Source organism: Phaenicophaeus curvirostris, chromosome 6, assembly GCF_032191515.1.
Source record: "Phaenicophaeus curvirostris isolate KB17595 chromosome 6, BPBGC_Pcur_1.0, whole genome shotgun sequence".
NCBI classification, from domain to species: Eukaryota; Metazoa; Chordata; class Aves; order Cuculiformes; family Cuculidae; genus Phaenicophaeus; species Phaenicophaeus curvirostris.
The window spans coordinates 48,702,861-48,719,819 of record NC_091397.1 but is presented as its reverse complement, the minus strand read 5'-3'; the positions used below and the strand labels follow the sequence as shown (position 1 = coordinate 48,719,819).

General features: G+C 43.4%; 1 protein-coding gene across 1 annotated transcript in view; it reads right to left on the bottom strand.

Moving 5' to 3' along the window:
* SH3BP5 (SH3 domain binding protein 5) overlaps positions 1–16,959 on the bottom strand; it is a 57,911-nt gene that overhangs the window by 20,488 nt on the left and 20,464 nt on the right. The gene's annotated exons all lie outside the window — the stretch shown is intronic.

Below are 16,959 nucleotides of genomic sequence, written 5' to 3'. Positions count from 1 at the left end.
ACTGTATGTTTTTCTACTTTGCTACCGCTGGGACACAACTGGTACAGCAGGTCCTCAGTACACAGCCACGAAGGTAACCAAGGGAATTTGCAATGCACGTAAAACACAGACAAAGGCCCTGCTATGTCCTTTTGGAAACTGCTGCTTGTTTTCAGCAAAATAACACAAAGTTTGAGCTTGAAGGAAGCACTTTCAAGTATCTGCATGGAAGCAGGGGAGAACAGTCTCCTGGTGAATTACACGGTTCTTCCTTTGAGCAAATACTCCTCCAGAACAACATAAGACTTTCCCAGTAAAACAAGCACAGCTTAGAAGCCATCTAATCAACGAGCTGTGATCTCTTTTATTCTGGAGGAAAAAAAAATCTCCAATACATTACATTTACAGACCACCTTCATCTCTCCTGAAGGTTTTAACAAGGGCCCAGAGGAGGGCCGCGAAGATGATCAGAGGGCTGGAGCACCTCTCAGATGAGGACAGGCTGAGAGAGTTGGGGTTGTTCAACATGGAGAAGAGAAGGCTCCAGGGAGAACTTATAGCAGCCTTCCAGTATCTGAAGGAGCTACAGGAAAGCTCAGGAGGAATTTTTTACATAGGCGAGGGGGATAGGATGAGGGGGAACGGCTTTAAATTGAAAGGGGAAGATTTAGATTAGACATTAGGAAGAAATTCTTTGCTATGAGGGTGGTGAGGCAGTGGCACAGGTTGCCCAGGGAAGTTGTGAATGGCCCCATCACTGGAAGTGTTCAAGGCCAGGCTGGATGGAGCTTTGAGCAGCCTGGTCTGGTGGGAGGCACCCCTGCCCATGGCAGGTGGGTTGGAACGGGTGATCTTCAAGGCCCCTTCCAACCCAAACCATTCTATGGTTCTATGATCTTACAGTATCCAAATCCCACTCTGAACCATCCTCAAGTAAAACCCTCACATCTCATCTAACAGGCTGGAGATGCCTCCATCCTTCACAGCCAAGCGCCAGCCCTCCAGGGTCCCTAACAGAGCAGCAAGTCCTTACCTATTCAGCCCAAAAAGGGAGAGTGGCCAATAAAGCAGAGATAATGCAAGTCATACTGCAGGTTTCAGTAGTACCGTGGTGACAAAAGTCATCACAGAGTTTAACAGTCTGCAGTGTTGCATTTTAGTATCAGCAGCAACACTTACATGTTCAAAATTGGTGACACTAGGACAAACAGATAAAGTGTATCCATAAACAAATTACTGGTGTTGGCTGGTTGGTTAGATGATTTTTTCTTTAGTAAGATAAAGATGTCATCTCTTTATAGTTACCACTGAACTACTAGCAATTTTAATATTCAGGCTTTCAAATGAGCACGTTTCACATTGTTTTCCTTCATCAGAAATTTTTAATTTCTATTGCCTCCCTTGGTGGGAATGGCATGAAGGCATGCAGGGTGAGCTTCAAGGCACAAAGCCTGCTGAGATAAAGCTGAAGGCCAGTGTTGAAGAGCAGAGGAACCAAAACCGGCACACTCTCATCCATACCACTTTTTTGTGACTAGTCTGAACATTCCGCAGAGCCTCTGTATTCCAGTAATGTAGACAAAATGGCCCAAACCAGGAGAAATTTTTAATTTCTGAAGTCTTTATGCATATTCACTGTCTCTTAACTACATACCAGCACTTTCCTGCTCTTGAGCCCTTTTGAGACTGAAGCACAAATACCTCGTTCAGCTCAGAAGTAAATGCAGAAAAGTTCAGGTAAAGATTTATCTATGTCATAAATTTCCATGTAAAGTAGGAATTTTGAGCTGTCTTGCGCTGAAACACCACCCATCCAATGTAAGCTTCACATTCAATTAGGACAGTTCGCATTTACGCTTCAATGATTTTTTTAAAAATAGAATGGAATTACCCAGTTCGTACCTACAGGAAACGTCTTTAACCTGGTGTGACTGGCAGAACAAAATAGTGAATAAAACTTTACATGTCATGATATACAGATGAGTCATCTCAGGCTGAAAGAGGTGAAAGAACTCTGAAATACAGAATACTAAATAGAGAAAGATGAAGTCTTCTGATTAAGAAAGAAGTTTTAGAGTGAAGAAATGGTGGTCATTTGGGAAGCAGCTAAAAATCTCTGATAAAAAAAGTGGGAAACAAGTAGAACAATGGTGGATTTCACCAGCAAATATCTGGCTACACATCCTTAACACCAGCTGCATCAAATACCTCCACACCTGAGAAACCACAGTCATTTGTAAAGGTAATGGAAAAAATCCTTCCCTCCCTGCCCTGTGGCAGGGGAGACGGACTCCCAATTTAAACATGAAGTCTCAAAAGGAAATAAAGCACACTATTTTCCCTCACGATGCCCTGAAATAGCAGCAAAGCTCGTCTTACTTCCTTCCCCCTGTCGCAGAGAGGTACTTCACCCCAAAGTGACCATGGAAAAACAGGAGCTATGTGTCAGAGGTCCTTCAGCTACAAGCTGGGGACGGAAATCAAAGTAATCACAATCAGTGCAGTGATTTCCTTTCAACCAAGGTTCTTGATGCATTTCCTTCTAAAGTGGCTGCTGCTGTTTTCCACAGAAGAGAAATTCATCTAACCATGCCCTTCGCTGCTTCAGGCTGCTTACACCACACCACCCTGCCTAAAGCCTTCATGAAGGACCAAGGCATTAAAATGTTCATTTCTATGCAGGACTGCACATCCCAAAGCAGCACAGAGCTTAGGGGCAATGTTTGTGGAGGAACAGCATCCTGGGATACATTCCTCATTTATATGGTCTTTTAGAAAGTCTAGAAAAAAAACCCAAAACACATTATATCTTGTCACCATCCCAGTCAGAGATACCCATTTCAAACATATTAGCACATTTAATAAATTCAGAATAAGCCTGACTGAAGAATATTTTAATTCATCCACTGCCTAACCTAAAATCATGGTACCCACCCAAGCACAGAAAAGCCATCTGAGGGTCTTTAAACAAGGCTTAACCTAAGTTTCCAACAAAGGACACAGCAGGAAGACTGAATCTTAGTCACCAGAACACCTCCTGCAGAGGAAGGTCACAAAGTTGATTAAGGGTCTAGAGGATAAGTCATATGAGGAGCGGCTGAAGACACTTGCTCTATTCAGCCTGGAGAAGAGACTGAGGGGAGAAGTCATCATAGTCTACAGCTTTCCCACAAGGGGAGGTGGAGGAGCAAGTGCTGACCCCTTCTCTCCGGTGACCAACGATAGGACCCAAGGGAATGGCAGCAAGCTGTTCCAGGAGAGGTTTAGGTTGGACATTAGGAAAAGCTTCTTCACCCAGGGAAGCAGACATGGTGCCAAACCTGACAATATTCAAGAAGCATTTGGACAATGCCCTCAGACACATGGTGTGAATTTTGGGGTAGTCCTATGCAGAGAGAGCAATTGGACCCTATGATCCTTGTGGGTCACTTCCAACTCAGGTCATTCTATGATTCTATGAACTCCCTGAAAATTCAAGACCTTTTTCTTTTATTCCTTCCAGTAAGTTTGACCTACGCTAGTAAAGGGCTCAAATGCAAACAAAGGCCAAAAGTTTCCCATAAAAATAGTTTAGGCTAGGATTTTAAAAAGTGAAATAAAATGCAAGACTCTAGTAAAAGTCTGCACCCAGAAAAAAAGTCAAGGATGCTGGAAAGAAAAGAAGGACTTATTTTCACAGAAGACTCTAACAGAAGGAGCCAAGCCCCGATAACTTCCACTCAGTAAGGTTGTCAAAGCCCAGACTCAGTGAAGGCTCCTACTCCACGGCTGCCCTGCTGCAGGAGTGGGCTGCCCACACAAGAACCAACTTAGAAACACAGAACAGGCTGGTGGATCCATTCCTAGCACAGGCAGAACTGCATTACCAAGTAACTGCTTTCGAAACTCTGGTAAAACCAGATCCAGGGGCAATGTGAACTCAGTAGTAGTACAGTTTTCTCGCTGTAACTGCATCAGCGCTTGGAAGTTTCTGTTGGCACAGATACCCTCGTTAGGGATCAACACATCTAAGCCAGCAAAAGTCTGCAAAGCATTAGGAGTCAAGTTACTAAAACTCCACAGAAAACAACATTTACTGATAGCCTGCAGTATTAGTAGCTCTTCTGACGAAGCCTCTAAAGCATAATTGGCTGCACAGCAGGAAAACGTTCTTTATGATAAGGAAACCAGAAGCTAAATTTACAGTTCAGCTAGATTTCCACTTGCACCTGGACCGGCAGGGCAGTGAGAGCTGAAGCTACTAACAGGCAAGCCCGTAACTCTGGCCACATTCAGCTTTGTGCCCTGTAATTGTGTGGGCAAATGGAAAACTGAAACAAGACCGTACTTAAATATCGTATCCCAGCTGTATTTGTTGAATGGTACTCTGCAATAGCCGTTTGGAAACACTGTTTTGGAACACAGAAGTTTTTTGGTTTAAGCTAAAGAGTTAGTCCAAACAGCAATTTAGCTTCAACAATTATCCTAAGTCAGTCTAGAGGCTTTTGTTTTAAGCTACTTACTGAAAGCCTGGGAAAGAAAAAAGCCAAACACTAGGGTGAAGAATGATGCATTAGTCATTAGAAAAACATCAACAGGTTTGTGGTTTTGCCAATGTGAAAAAGGATATTTAAACACGCTTTAGTTAGTACAGTTACTCAACAACCAGCCTTCATTTAAAACTCCCTCTAGCACGCACAGGTTGTTCTGCACCATCACCAACAGATTGCTCTCACGCTGACAGTCTCAAGCCTGTAGGTCACTCAGCTTGATGGAAGAGAGCGTAGCCATGTTCTTCATGTACTTTTAAAACTAGAGAGAACAACAGAAACTCACATCTCCATCCAGCCTCCTGACATTACGTATAAACTTCACCACTTTAGACAGACACTGTTTCTCTCAAAAGATCAGAATTCAAAATTCAAATGAATGGTTGAAAACAAGGTTGTTTTGCTTTCAAGAACAAACCAGTGCTTGCGTTGATAGAGGTTTAGCCCTGGGGTGGCATGAGGGAAAATGTATCAGGGATGAGGACAAAAATCTCCAAGGGAGGTTGGAGGCAAGTAGGATGTCAACTTTCTACCTGTCACCCGTATCTCTGGTGCTTGATGGAGTCTACCCAATATAAAAGTGAGCATCTCTTTCAAAGGAAGTCAGAACGAGCTAGGCTAGGGAAACCCTTTATTGAAAACAAGAGAGCCTTGAGACCTTGGGAACTGGGGAACCTGTGCCCCAGCTCCCACTTACACAGTGACTGGGAGCTCACTGTGCCTCATCATCAGTGCTTTCTCCCAGGAAACTCACCTGAAAGTCTTCATCACTGCAAACCCTTCCCCCATCAGCATAAAACATCAAGTGGGACCCCTTGAGAAATGCAATTAAGAAGCCACAGAGATCTCAACTAAGGAAAACCCCAGTCACAGCAGCCTCTGTCAAGCACCGTCCACACAGAGCACCAACTCTTTCTGCTGCTGCATTCATCCCTCCTCTGCACCTCAATACTCTACAAGAAATCCACTACAAACAAGCCTCGTGCAATAGTAAATCCCTTCCCTACAACAAGCAACACACCCAAGGGCCCTTCTTTGCACACCTATCCCTCTCCTCATGCCGAAGACCTTTCTCTTCACCACTATTCACCCTGCACTCTTCCACACAGGCAACCTCCTCTCACCAGCTCATCTGCTGCCGATCTCCCTGGCTCTGATATGCACAGCCTCAAATCTCCTAGACAGCTCCCAAAGACTCAGAGGCGAAACGCAGTAGCAGCACTCAAGAGATGCAAATGGAGCACTGCGATACAAAATCTGTCGACTTTTAAAACAAAGATGTAAAATTAAAGGGGTACTGACAGGGTTCATAATTGCAACCTATTGATGTATTCCAGAAAGGAGCTCAGTCCTGACAAATCCCTCTTGGGGCAATAAAAGCTGCCCCCTCGTGTGTAATCCTCTGCTTAGTCTACACAGGGACTTGCACAGAAGGGAACCGTGCACAACAGCTGGATTATGTTTTTAGCTAAAGATAGGGAGGAAAACAAAAAAGCTCGGTCATGTCAAGCTAATAGAATGAAACAAAACTAGACACATTTGAAAATGCAGTCATTCTTCTGGAACTGGCAGCAGCATACAGGCAGATTTTCAGGCCAGCACAGACACATCTCCTTGTCCGCTTTCAAAGCAGAAAAACCTGTACTCCTTAATTATAAAATACAATTTTCTGCTTAGTCCACTTTGGTTTTATTGGCCCAATCTCGCCGTATAGCCAGTGTCTTTGCTCTACAGACCTAATAGAAAATTTTCCCCACTTACCACACACAGTTTGAATCTTCTGCGGTAACATCAACCAAGACATATACTCCTTTTCCTCATTTCACCTCGTCTTCAATTTTTGTTTGCCTACCTTGTTATATTGGACTGCAAAATATCAAAAGCATGGTGCAACTCAGCTACAGCATTCCTCCAAGGTTAGGTGACATCAAATACACCCTGGCAGACACTGCCGAGCCTCTGACCCATGAGCACATGTGCACACAGCTAACAGCCAAGCCAGATTGTCAGAAATAGATGCAGAGGGTACATCTTTGTGGGGCCAAGCCTGCTACAGAATTTCTCCCCTTGGCCAGCATCCCTCACAAGAGGGCCAGACCACAAGTGCCAGTAAATTCACGAGAAGGGCATCATTGACACAACCAGCAAATCCCCCATTAGAAATGGCAGTCAGCAAGGATCAATTATTTCCAAGTATTTACTAAGCTGGCTTTTCATTTATCCAGGTGAACCTTTCATCCCACACTGCCAAGGTCTTGACAGCCACTTTATTTCAACATTCTGTGTGTTACTACCAATAGAACACAGGAACAATCTCTGTTTACAAAAAATCACTGTAAGCTGGAGCATGAAGGGAATACACAGCTGCCACTCAGAACAAGGCACCGGCACATTACGTGCTGACCCAAGGCCTTCGCTCTGAAACTTGCTTGTTTGTTCCTGTGAAGCCAATAGCTCTCCCACTTGTTAATCTTTAAAGCAATAAATTAATTGCTAGCAGCAAACACATACATGCTCCTACCAAAGAGATAATGATTAACTGCGTTCCAGTCACAGTGTTCAGGAGGAAGCAAGTTTCAGATCTCTCCATTCTGACCTCCTCTTATTCATTTAACAACATTCCACAGCTAATTTGCTGCGCAAAGTACAACAGGGGAACATGTTTCAAAACGGAAACTTCCCTCCATCAGTCGCCCACCAGAGTTGCCATGGCACTGCCTGCCTTCAAGGATAACTCTGATCACAGCGATTGCACCACTGCATCCCGCACAAGCTTCCAGCAGGGATGAGGACTGCAGGATCACCATGCCTTGACCATGGCATACCTGTCTTGCCCATCACTGCAGTGGGTTCAATAATCCAGAAGCCTACAAGGTGGAAGTAGTTAAGTGTTTGCTGCACTGTTCACAGTAACTGACCACTGAGTGCTGCTATTTTGGCTCCAGTTTTCCTCAGCCTGTTTCAATGCAGCCAGCAGCCAGTAACAAAAGCAGTGGCTCAGACATCAACACAAGGTCCCATGATCACGGAATGGGTTGGGTTGGAAGGGACCTCAAAGATCATCCAGTTCCAACCCCCCTGGCATGGGCACGAACACCTCCCGCTGGACCAGGCTGCTCATAGCCTCATCCAGCCCGGCCTCAAAACACCTCAAGTACTGGGCATCCACAACTTCCCTGGCCGACCTCTTCCATAATGTTCAGCATCCTAATAACCACCTCAAAACCAATGCAGCTGCACCCCCAACAAATCTGCAGATGATACTAAATTAGAGGATGTGGTTGAAAAGGCAAATAGCAGAACCTCAACCCAAATAGACCTTGTGAAACTCAACTGGGCCAAGGGAATTTACACAAGGTTCAACAAGAAGAAGCGTGGAGTCCTGCACCTGGCATGAATTAAGCCCATGATCATCACAGACAGGAAGATCAACCCTGCCAAAAAGGACCTGCGCATTACGACTGTCAGGCTGAAAAAGCTCAAAAAGGTACCATCTTCTTGCAAGCCAGGCAAACCATGTCCTAGGCCACATTGGAGGGCTATGGCTGGCTGACCATGGAAAGTTATCACTCCTCCTGACTCAGCGCAGGTGAGGTTGCACACCAAATATCACGACCAGGCCCCCAAGTTCAAGAGCGACGTCAAGATGGGCCTACAGTGACTCCTACAAGCAGTGCTGTGAGGTGTGGGCTGTTTTATTGTAGCAAGGAGGAGATTAAGGAGTGATCTAATTAGCTGCCAGCTAAAATTTGAAGGGGAGCTGCAGAAATGACAGAGTCAAACAAATGCTTCTTGGCACTAGGGGATGATACAATACGCAGCAGCAGCCAAAGACAGCAGCCCAGAAGTTCAGGTTAAAAACCATTTCTTACCAGGAGGGCAGTGTGACCCACAGACAGGTGACAAATCTCTAGAGGTTTTCAAGACTTGGCAAAGCCACCATTGATGTGATTAAGCAATGGTGCAATGGTGACACTCCTGTTTTGAGCAGGAGGCTGACCAGATGACCTTTAGAGGTCCTGTATGACTAGCATTTCTATCAAATACCACCACTTGTTCTTACATTTTCACAAAAAAAAAAAAAAGAAAAAATAACATAGTAGAAAAACTTGCAGTGATGCTGAATGTTCTTCTAGATTCTCACATATACGCATTTATTTGTTTGAATAATCAGAATAGTGATGCAGTATGGGGTGGAGGTTTTGCTTGCTTTTTTCAAGGACCACGACCTTCCTTCCCCTCTCTCTATGGACTAAAAATACCAAGCCAAACCAGAACTGCAAGTAAAAACCAGAAACTCCTTTGTGCTATAGGCCATGTCCAGATGCTAATAAACAACTTATAAAATCCAAAGCCTCAGAAGTGACCTCATTTTGGCAGATCTATGAGGCTTTTTGTGAGCTATATACTAATCTACGATGGTTCACATTACTGGCAGAAAATACAATCTCTGAAGAATATGAAACACCCTTGTATTATTTAAGCTATTTATTGAAAATACACAATTGTACACAGTTTAAAATTTACTTTTTCAAAAGCAGATTTGAATATTTTTTTTTTATTTGGGTGGGAAGAGGAAAGAGAGAAAGTGAAAATAAGCCTTGATAGAGTTTTCTGGAGCATAAGCCATCTTCTCCCTGCTGCTTAACTAATGAACTGCCTGTGGAAGACAATGACTAGATATCTCTTAGTCTCTGCTTGTGATTAGGTCTCTTGTTCTCATGCAGGGCTTTTTGGTCCCATTCATGCATCCATCCTTTCTCTTATAACAGCTTAATTACTAGAGAACTGACCTGACTCCTGGCTCTGTTTTATTTTCTAGTAAACCTGTAGTCTATAAAAAGGCTCAGGAAATCAGAGCAGACCTACAGAGCATGTTCTGAGAGATATTTAACTCTGTGCTAAAGTTAGGTTATATGCGTAACTCCTCTTCAGACAGGATCACAAGCTACATTCCAAGAGACAAAAAATTCAGGGCACTTCATTACTACTTCTGTTACCAGCATACAGAGCATTGGTCTCCTCTCTTCTTTAGGAGCTATGGAAGGAAATGAGAAAGAAAATATCTAAACATACAATTCCCTTAAATGCTGTTTAGACCAGCCCTGGACTGGACTGAACAAACAGTTGCCAGCCACCCTCTGTTCTCCCGTGGTTCCCATCTAGGCTGTACACCAGGATCTTGTGAAACAAGGGCAATAATATAATCTCTGAGCCAATCATCACCATCGTGCACTGAGACATTTGAAACTTACTGGAGTCCTTGTTGTTTTTAATTGATCTAGCTCCTTGCTACACAGCAGTAGGGAGGCAATGCTCATTCAGGCACAAAGATGATATGGGAGATATTACAGCAAGCCTTTTGGCCCTCCCTCATTTTTCATGAGATTGCTGCAAGATGCTGGTCTGCTTGGAGTTACTCACGCTAATTAATGAGTCTATGGCACCAGAATACAACAAATTGTTCATCCTATTATCATCCAGACACAGCCTTCTTGGGCACTCGCTGCCATCTGCTTGTTAGTTGTGCACTTGTTTGTGGCCAAAAGCATAAAGCTGCTGCCTTCTGGAAGAGGGAATCATAGAATATCTCCATGTTTTTCTCTGCAAGGTAAAATATCTTATTAACAGAAAAAAAATATCAAGATAACCCTCTCCACACATGCACCTGCATTCTCAGGGCTTAGGCAGTGACTCATCGAGTTTAGAGTTTACAGATGATTTCTAGGTTTACATCTGGTTTCTAGGTTTACAGAGGCTCTCTGTGTGCTTATCTGCACCTGGCAGGAGCTGCCTTTCCTGAAATCAAACACAGAATCAAGCAATAAACTCCCACAAATACACACGGCAAGATTTACACAGCCTGCCTTAGTGGACACTGCTAATTATCCAAGAAAATAAACCTTCAGCACATATAAATGCAACAGATATGTTCAGGAGAAACACCAGATGGTTATCTCACCTAATTGCTACAAAACCAGCAAGTGTTTGTTCACAGAAGTTTCCAGAGGTTTGCCAAGGAAATGGCAGACTGGTTCTGAAAGAACATTTTGTGCATGCACGGACAGCAACATAGCAGAGAAACCGTGCACAGTGAGGAGTTCCACCTGGGTGACAGGCTGTTCTGGGCATGTTCTCCCAGTCCTCAGAAAGCCTCAGAGCCATCAGCAACTGCCCATCCTCAACAGCAGGGGCACACTCTGGAAGAAAAGCCTAGACTGATGTTGTACATCTTTGACAGCATGCTCACAGCTACTTTTGAGACAGTCATTTTCCTAAGGGGCCTGTTGAAGATAATTGCTCTATTGATCCTTCAAACTCTTTCCTCATAGAATTATTTATGTCTCCATGGCCTGTGTGAATAACAGGAAGGAAAAAGTTGGGGGTGGTGTCCTGGACCAATGAAGGACCAACTCCATTCTTTGAAGGAAACAGCCTGGGTAGCAGCAGGAACAGTCAAAAAATTTAATTTTATTAGACAGCAATGAAATCCAGCTTTAAGAACAAACTGTTAGCACCCTTTACTAAGTGAAAAAAACAAAAAAACCAAAAAAAAACCCAAATACCAGAAGCAGATAAATTTCTTCCACATCCTGGCCGTTAAATTGACCTTCTAATAGTAGAACTGTGAGTTTGAGGCAATTAAGAGAGACTTTTCTTAGAGAAACTGAGTCAAGACAGAGCCATTCCCACACACGTTGCAGAGAAATTAAGACTCTCCAGATATAATCTTTTCCAGCAACAATAAGCAAGAGCTCATAAATTCTTACTGTTTTCCTAGAAGATAAAACAAAACACACTCAGAAGGCAGTAAACATCCATATCAGATTTGTTTTGGCAGCTGCCTCTAACATAAACACATAATTTCATAATAAACTCCCACCTATTTAGACCATTGTACACAATAAAGATTGTGGGATGGCTGAACAACTTCCTCAGAGTTGCAAGACTTGTGCTGCCTTCACAGCAGTTATCCCTGAGCAATTACCTCACAAAACAGGTACATAAGGTATCACCTTGACATCAAGTCACCCAGGCTCAAATACCAGCTACTAACTTTAACAGATGATCCTGTCTGTGGCATCCAAACTCTTGAAACAGCCTTTACTAATGGCCAGAAAAGATTGGGAGGGGAAACACTAAGAATGAACAAAGCAACGAATTCTTTCCTTTAAGTTATTGTTTTTCCAAATGCTGTAGATTTTCTTTTTGGCCGTAACTATGCAAAATGCTACAGCTGTGCAAAGGAATCCACCATCTAAATCTCTTGGGGTTTTCCAACTTTAACATAATTTTGCATCCTCTTCATGAAATCTTTAGACAACAGCAGAGGAAAAAGGAATTCATCTCTATTTTCACATCCCAGCACCCTTTGAGAACTGCTTATACCTTTCCTGACAGTTCCAGCATCTTCTATTGCATTTGTGGATAAGCACAATAGCCATATCAACTGTATTACTTCTTTCTGCCTAAAACAGCTGACAAGTAACAAAAAAAAAAAAGCCAAATACAACTTTCCTGCCCTAGCCCTTTCCTTCTTACTCCAATGATTTGAGGGGATTTCTGGAGCACCTCTGCTATGAGGACAGGCTGAGAGAGTTGGGGTTGTACAGCCTGGAGAAGAGAAGGTTCCAAGGAGACCTTATAGTGACGTTCCAGTACCTGAAGGGACCTACAAGAAAGCTGGGGAGGGACTTTGGAAAAGGGCACATAGTGATAGGACTAGGGGGAACAGCTGTAAATTGGAAGCGGGATGATTTAGATTAGACATTAGGAAGAAATTCTTCACAATGAGGGTAGTGAGGCACTGGAACAGCTTGGCCAGGGAAGTTGTGGATGCCCCATCCCTGGAAGGGTTCGAGGCCAGGTTGGATGGGGCCTTGGGTAACCTGATCTAGTGGGAGGTGTCCTTGTCCATGGCAAGGCAGCTGGAACTAGACGACCTTTAAATTCCCTTCCAACACAAACCATAATTCTATTTCTACATTAACTTACCCCAGCATTCCCATATTTCAGACCTACTTGCCCAACACTTCTAGTATTTCACAATAGAAAAAGAATGTGAAAAAAACACTCTTGAAGGGCAGGGAAAATAATTGCATTGTTGAAAATTACTGGAGAGAAGGTTGAACAGCCGTAGCAGGCTTTGTATTGCTGCCATCCAGAATAGCTAAGAACTGGTGGATGCTTTGTGACACAGGAGAAAGCAAGTGAGAGAGACACCAAAAAAAAAGAGAGAGTAATTTTTTCCATCTCTTCTAGATAAATTCTTTAAAACACTTAGATGAAAACAGTACTTTCTTCTATTTCTGGAAAGAAAAGCAGAAGAGGGAAGAACCTCTAATTTACAGTATGGAGCTAACAAATCTAAATAACGGAGCCCTACCAGGCACATCCTCTAGTAATGACAAGAAAACCAATTACAGGTTTTGCATCAATAGCTTATACAAACTAACCATCCACCAACAGAGTAAGGCTCACAATAAATGAAAAAGTAGAATGTATAAATACCAACTCAAAATAACCAAATCAGTTCAGTGAGGCATAGAAAGCACAGACAAACGCAGGAGGTCTAACATTCAGAGAAGGCACATACTTGCTCAGAACTGATCCATGCAGATATTTCAACAACCAAGTAGCTAAAAATTAGTCCCTATTATCCAAAGGTGCCAAGAACATAGTATCTGCAGATGGGTTTGCTACAGGTGCCACCTAGTCTGAAGGAAACACCAAGTCACAGAGCACTGAATATGAGTCAGGTAAGGTTTTTCTTCAGTTCAGCTGTGAAGCAGCAGCTGTCAGTGTTCCCAAACACCGGACAGATTTCCAGCTGCTCAGGATTAAGAGGGCAGAAACCTGCCAGTCATACTGACCTACTATCCTGCATTAGGATGGGAAGACAAGCACATTCAGGAGCTCTCCATCACAGATCAGATCTTTGGTGTAACTTTCCAAATCCGACCAGGCAACATCTGTTATCTTCTCATCAGTTTAAGGACAGCTAGTTTGAGACATTCTGATACCACACTGCTCAACCAGATGACAGAGCCAGAACACAAATGTAAGATTATTTATTTAAACTTTAAGGCCTCGGATAACAGTGCTAGTAAATCAGCCAGGCAAAACCCATCAGGATGACCCAGGTAAGTCTCCCTGAGCTCCCTGATTCCTAAGCATCATCACAACTTTGGCCTGAAGAAAAATGCAACAGAACCATAATGCAAGACTTGAAGTACAGTTTTAAGGTTTTAAGCATTCAAGTGGAGCAAACTGAATACACTGAGCACAAGCTCTGAACGTGGGGTTGTTACTTCTACATGCTACTTCCAGGATTTCAATCACAACTCTGCCAACATGACCAGAGAGCACAAGAGGCACTCCATCAAATTTTGAATGTGGCAAAATATTTTCTTTACTTAACCCAAAGTGCATTCAACTTTAGAAACACAGTTTACGAAACTCAGTGGATTCCCTGGTGGAAATCCAGGAAGTGACTCCTCACCCTCAATAATAAAATTACTGATGACAGATTCCCTTGCTTGGCTTATTTCCTCTTTAGATGGGTGCCAGCCCCTACAGCAAGCCACGCATCATGTGGGAAGTGAGATGTATACACTGAGAACGGCCCTTGGGATCACAGCAACAGGAACTCCATATTTCACAAGAGGACTGACGTCACATCAGCATGGTTTCCCTAAGACTTAATGATGTATTTTCATAACAAAAAAGTTAAAGTCTTGGTGGGAAGAAGGGGTTCAGGTCTAGAGCAGGTCCACAGGGAGCGGAAAGGGTAAAAGGACACAGAAAATTTCTTAGGCCATCAGATACAATATGAAACCTCCAGGCTTCATCGTTTGGGGCACCACTTCTTGCTCAGCTCACCTGCACTTCATCTCCTCACCCATTCTATACAGCACTGGCTTTCCCAGTTGCCCACCTGGCAACTTCAATGCTTCCTTTCCCTTTGGAGCACTCCAGCCCTCTCTTCCCAGGCAAGGCTTGTGCTGCCTATCTGTCTGCCCCCCTCCCATGCCTGGCCTGCCTCAGCAGAAACCGAGGCCATTGTGTCAGCCTCCACCCAACAGACAGGTCTCTTGACCACCAACAGGTTAAGTCCCAATTCAGGAAAAGAGCTGCTCCTATGTCTCTGAGTGGCCTTACCACTCCACTCACCTGAGTAGTCAAAAAAAACCCAAATAACAGCCATTTCTGTATGGTTGATTTACACATTTGCAGAGCAAGCCCCTTCTCACATCATTTCTCCCACCTTTCTAAATCAGAAATCACTACCTCTGCTATCCTCACACTACTGTGAGGCTCCCCAGGAGCCACCAGGGCAGCTGCAACACAGCATCTTCAATTAAAACAGAAGCTATCTGCATAGGTAGACCACAAATAACATAACCTCTATTGCCAGCCTAAACTAATTATTTAAATGGCCAGAGGACCAATGTCCATATAAAATACCTTCTGATGGCTCCACCACCACAAACAGGAGCTGATGGGAGTTACTGTCTCCATATTGACAGGAGTTGTTCTCATTTGATAAAAGAGACAATTTTACACACATCATTTTCTACTGCTTTCCCTATGTTCAAGATGAACAAATCGTTAAGAGGGACTGGAATTAATACTCTGCTAACAGCAACACTGCCCAGATGATGATCACTTATCTAAGAAAACACAGCACTGAACTACAGCCATGGAAAGCAGTCAAGTGTTCTGGGTCTTGGGGTTGTTTCTTAAACAGTTGGAAGGATTTGTAGAAGGTCTGTCAAAGTCAACTTTCAAGTTTCTAAACCCCTGCTTTGAAAACACGAATCCAGGAGGTAGCCATTTGGTTTCTAAACAGTTAACTAGCAACACTCCTTCCACCAGGCAAGGTCAGTTGGTTGTTCGACTGTAACCATGCCAATAATTTTGGCTTTTACTAGCTCCATGGCAAGTTGCCAAACAGGAATGCAAGTCTGTCACAGTTCTGCTGACATTTAATTTTTGCTTCTCAAGTTCCCTCTCCCTTCACCTTTTTTGCCAAGATAAGCTTAGCAGATAATATGAATCAGTTTAACTACTTGTTGTCTTAAACATGAGCATGAGGACTCCAGCTCATAAAAACAGGATTGAAAAGGAGACTCCATATGACATGGCTACCTCCATACTGATGGATAACAACATATCTAGTGTCTATAAACCAGAGGAGAATGACCTGGTAACCCATCACTGCTGGATCTGGACCCAGGAGCTGTCACCCACACTCAGTGCCGCCCTCTTGTCCACAGGAGAACTGGCTGGTGCTATGATCCAATTAGCTCTCACTCACTGAACAAATTTGCATGGGAAACTTGGGTACTGCAGGAAGCAACACTGGCAAGACCACAGTTTCCAGTTCCTAATTAATTTTTAAGGGTGATTGGCAGTTTTGAACCTCCAAGTCATGTGAATTCAAAGAGCTTTTGTCTCCTGAGATAAGGAAGTTTCCATTTGTGACTTTCCACACTTGCCACTCAACTATCAGACATCTCAAGCTAAGCACCTAGAAAAAGAGACACAACAGACACTTTTCAAAGTTTTGTTCCTTTATAGGTACTGCAATCCTGACTTCTGCAAAGAATGGTATCAGTCTCATCTGCTTAGGAAAATCCTTCCAACTTGGCAAGTGTGTTTATATACGCTTCAATTCCTCCTCAGTTCCTGTTCTGCAAGGTTACAGTAGCTACTTCTCATCCTGATTCAATTTGGACATAAGATTCATAGAACCACTTGACAGCTAAACAACCCAAGACAAGATGTCTTAACTCCCTCTGCATTTAAGGAAGATGTATGTACCTCAAAAGGCTTTTCAAATACACCTGCCTCTCACCACTGACTACAGTCAGTTATTAAGGGCCTTAAGTTTTGTGAAGACAGGCAGAATAGAGACCCAGGGTCTAAATATCTGAAAGTTCACTCCTAATAATTCTTTACCCTGTCAGCTGATTTAGACTCATAGAATCATAGAATGATTTGGGTTGAAAACGACCTTAAAATTCATCCGTTTCCACTCCCCTTGCCATGGGCAGAGATACTGTCCACAAAGCCTCGTCCAACCTGGCCTTGAAAACCACCAGGGATGGGGCATCCATGATTTCTTTAAGCAACCTGTTCCAGTGCCACACCGCCCTCACAGTAAAAAACTTCTTCCTAATGTCTAATCTAAATCTCCCCTCTTTCAGCCTAAAACTATTACACCTAGTCCCATCACTACACTCCACGATACAGAGCCCCTTCCCAGCTTTCCTGTGGCCCCTTTAAGTACTAGAGGCTGCTATAAGATCTCCCCACAGCCTTCTCGTCTCCACCCTAAACAAGCCCAACACTCGATTTCTGCAAACAGATACAGCAATCCAGTATAAAAATATTACATGAGAGAAAGATTATTAGTGAAGTGAGAGGAAGGAGCTCTACTACATAA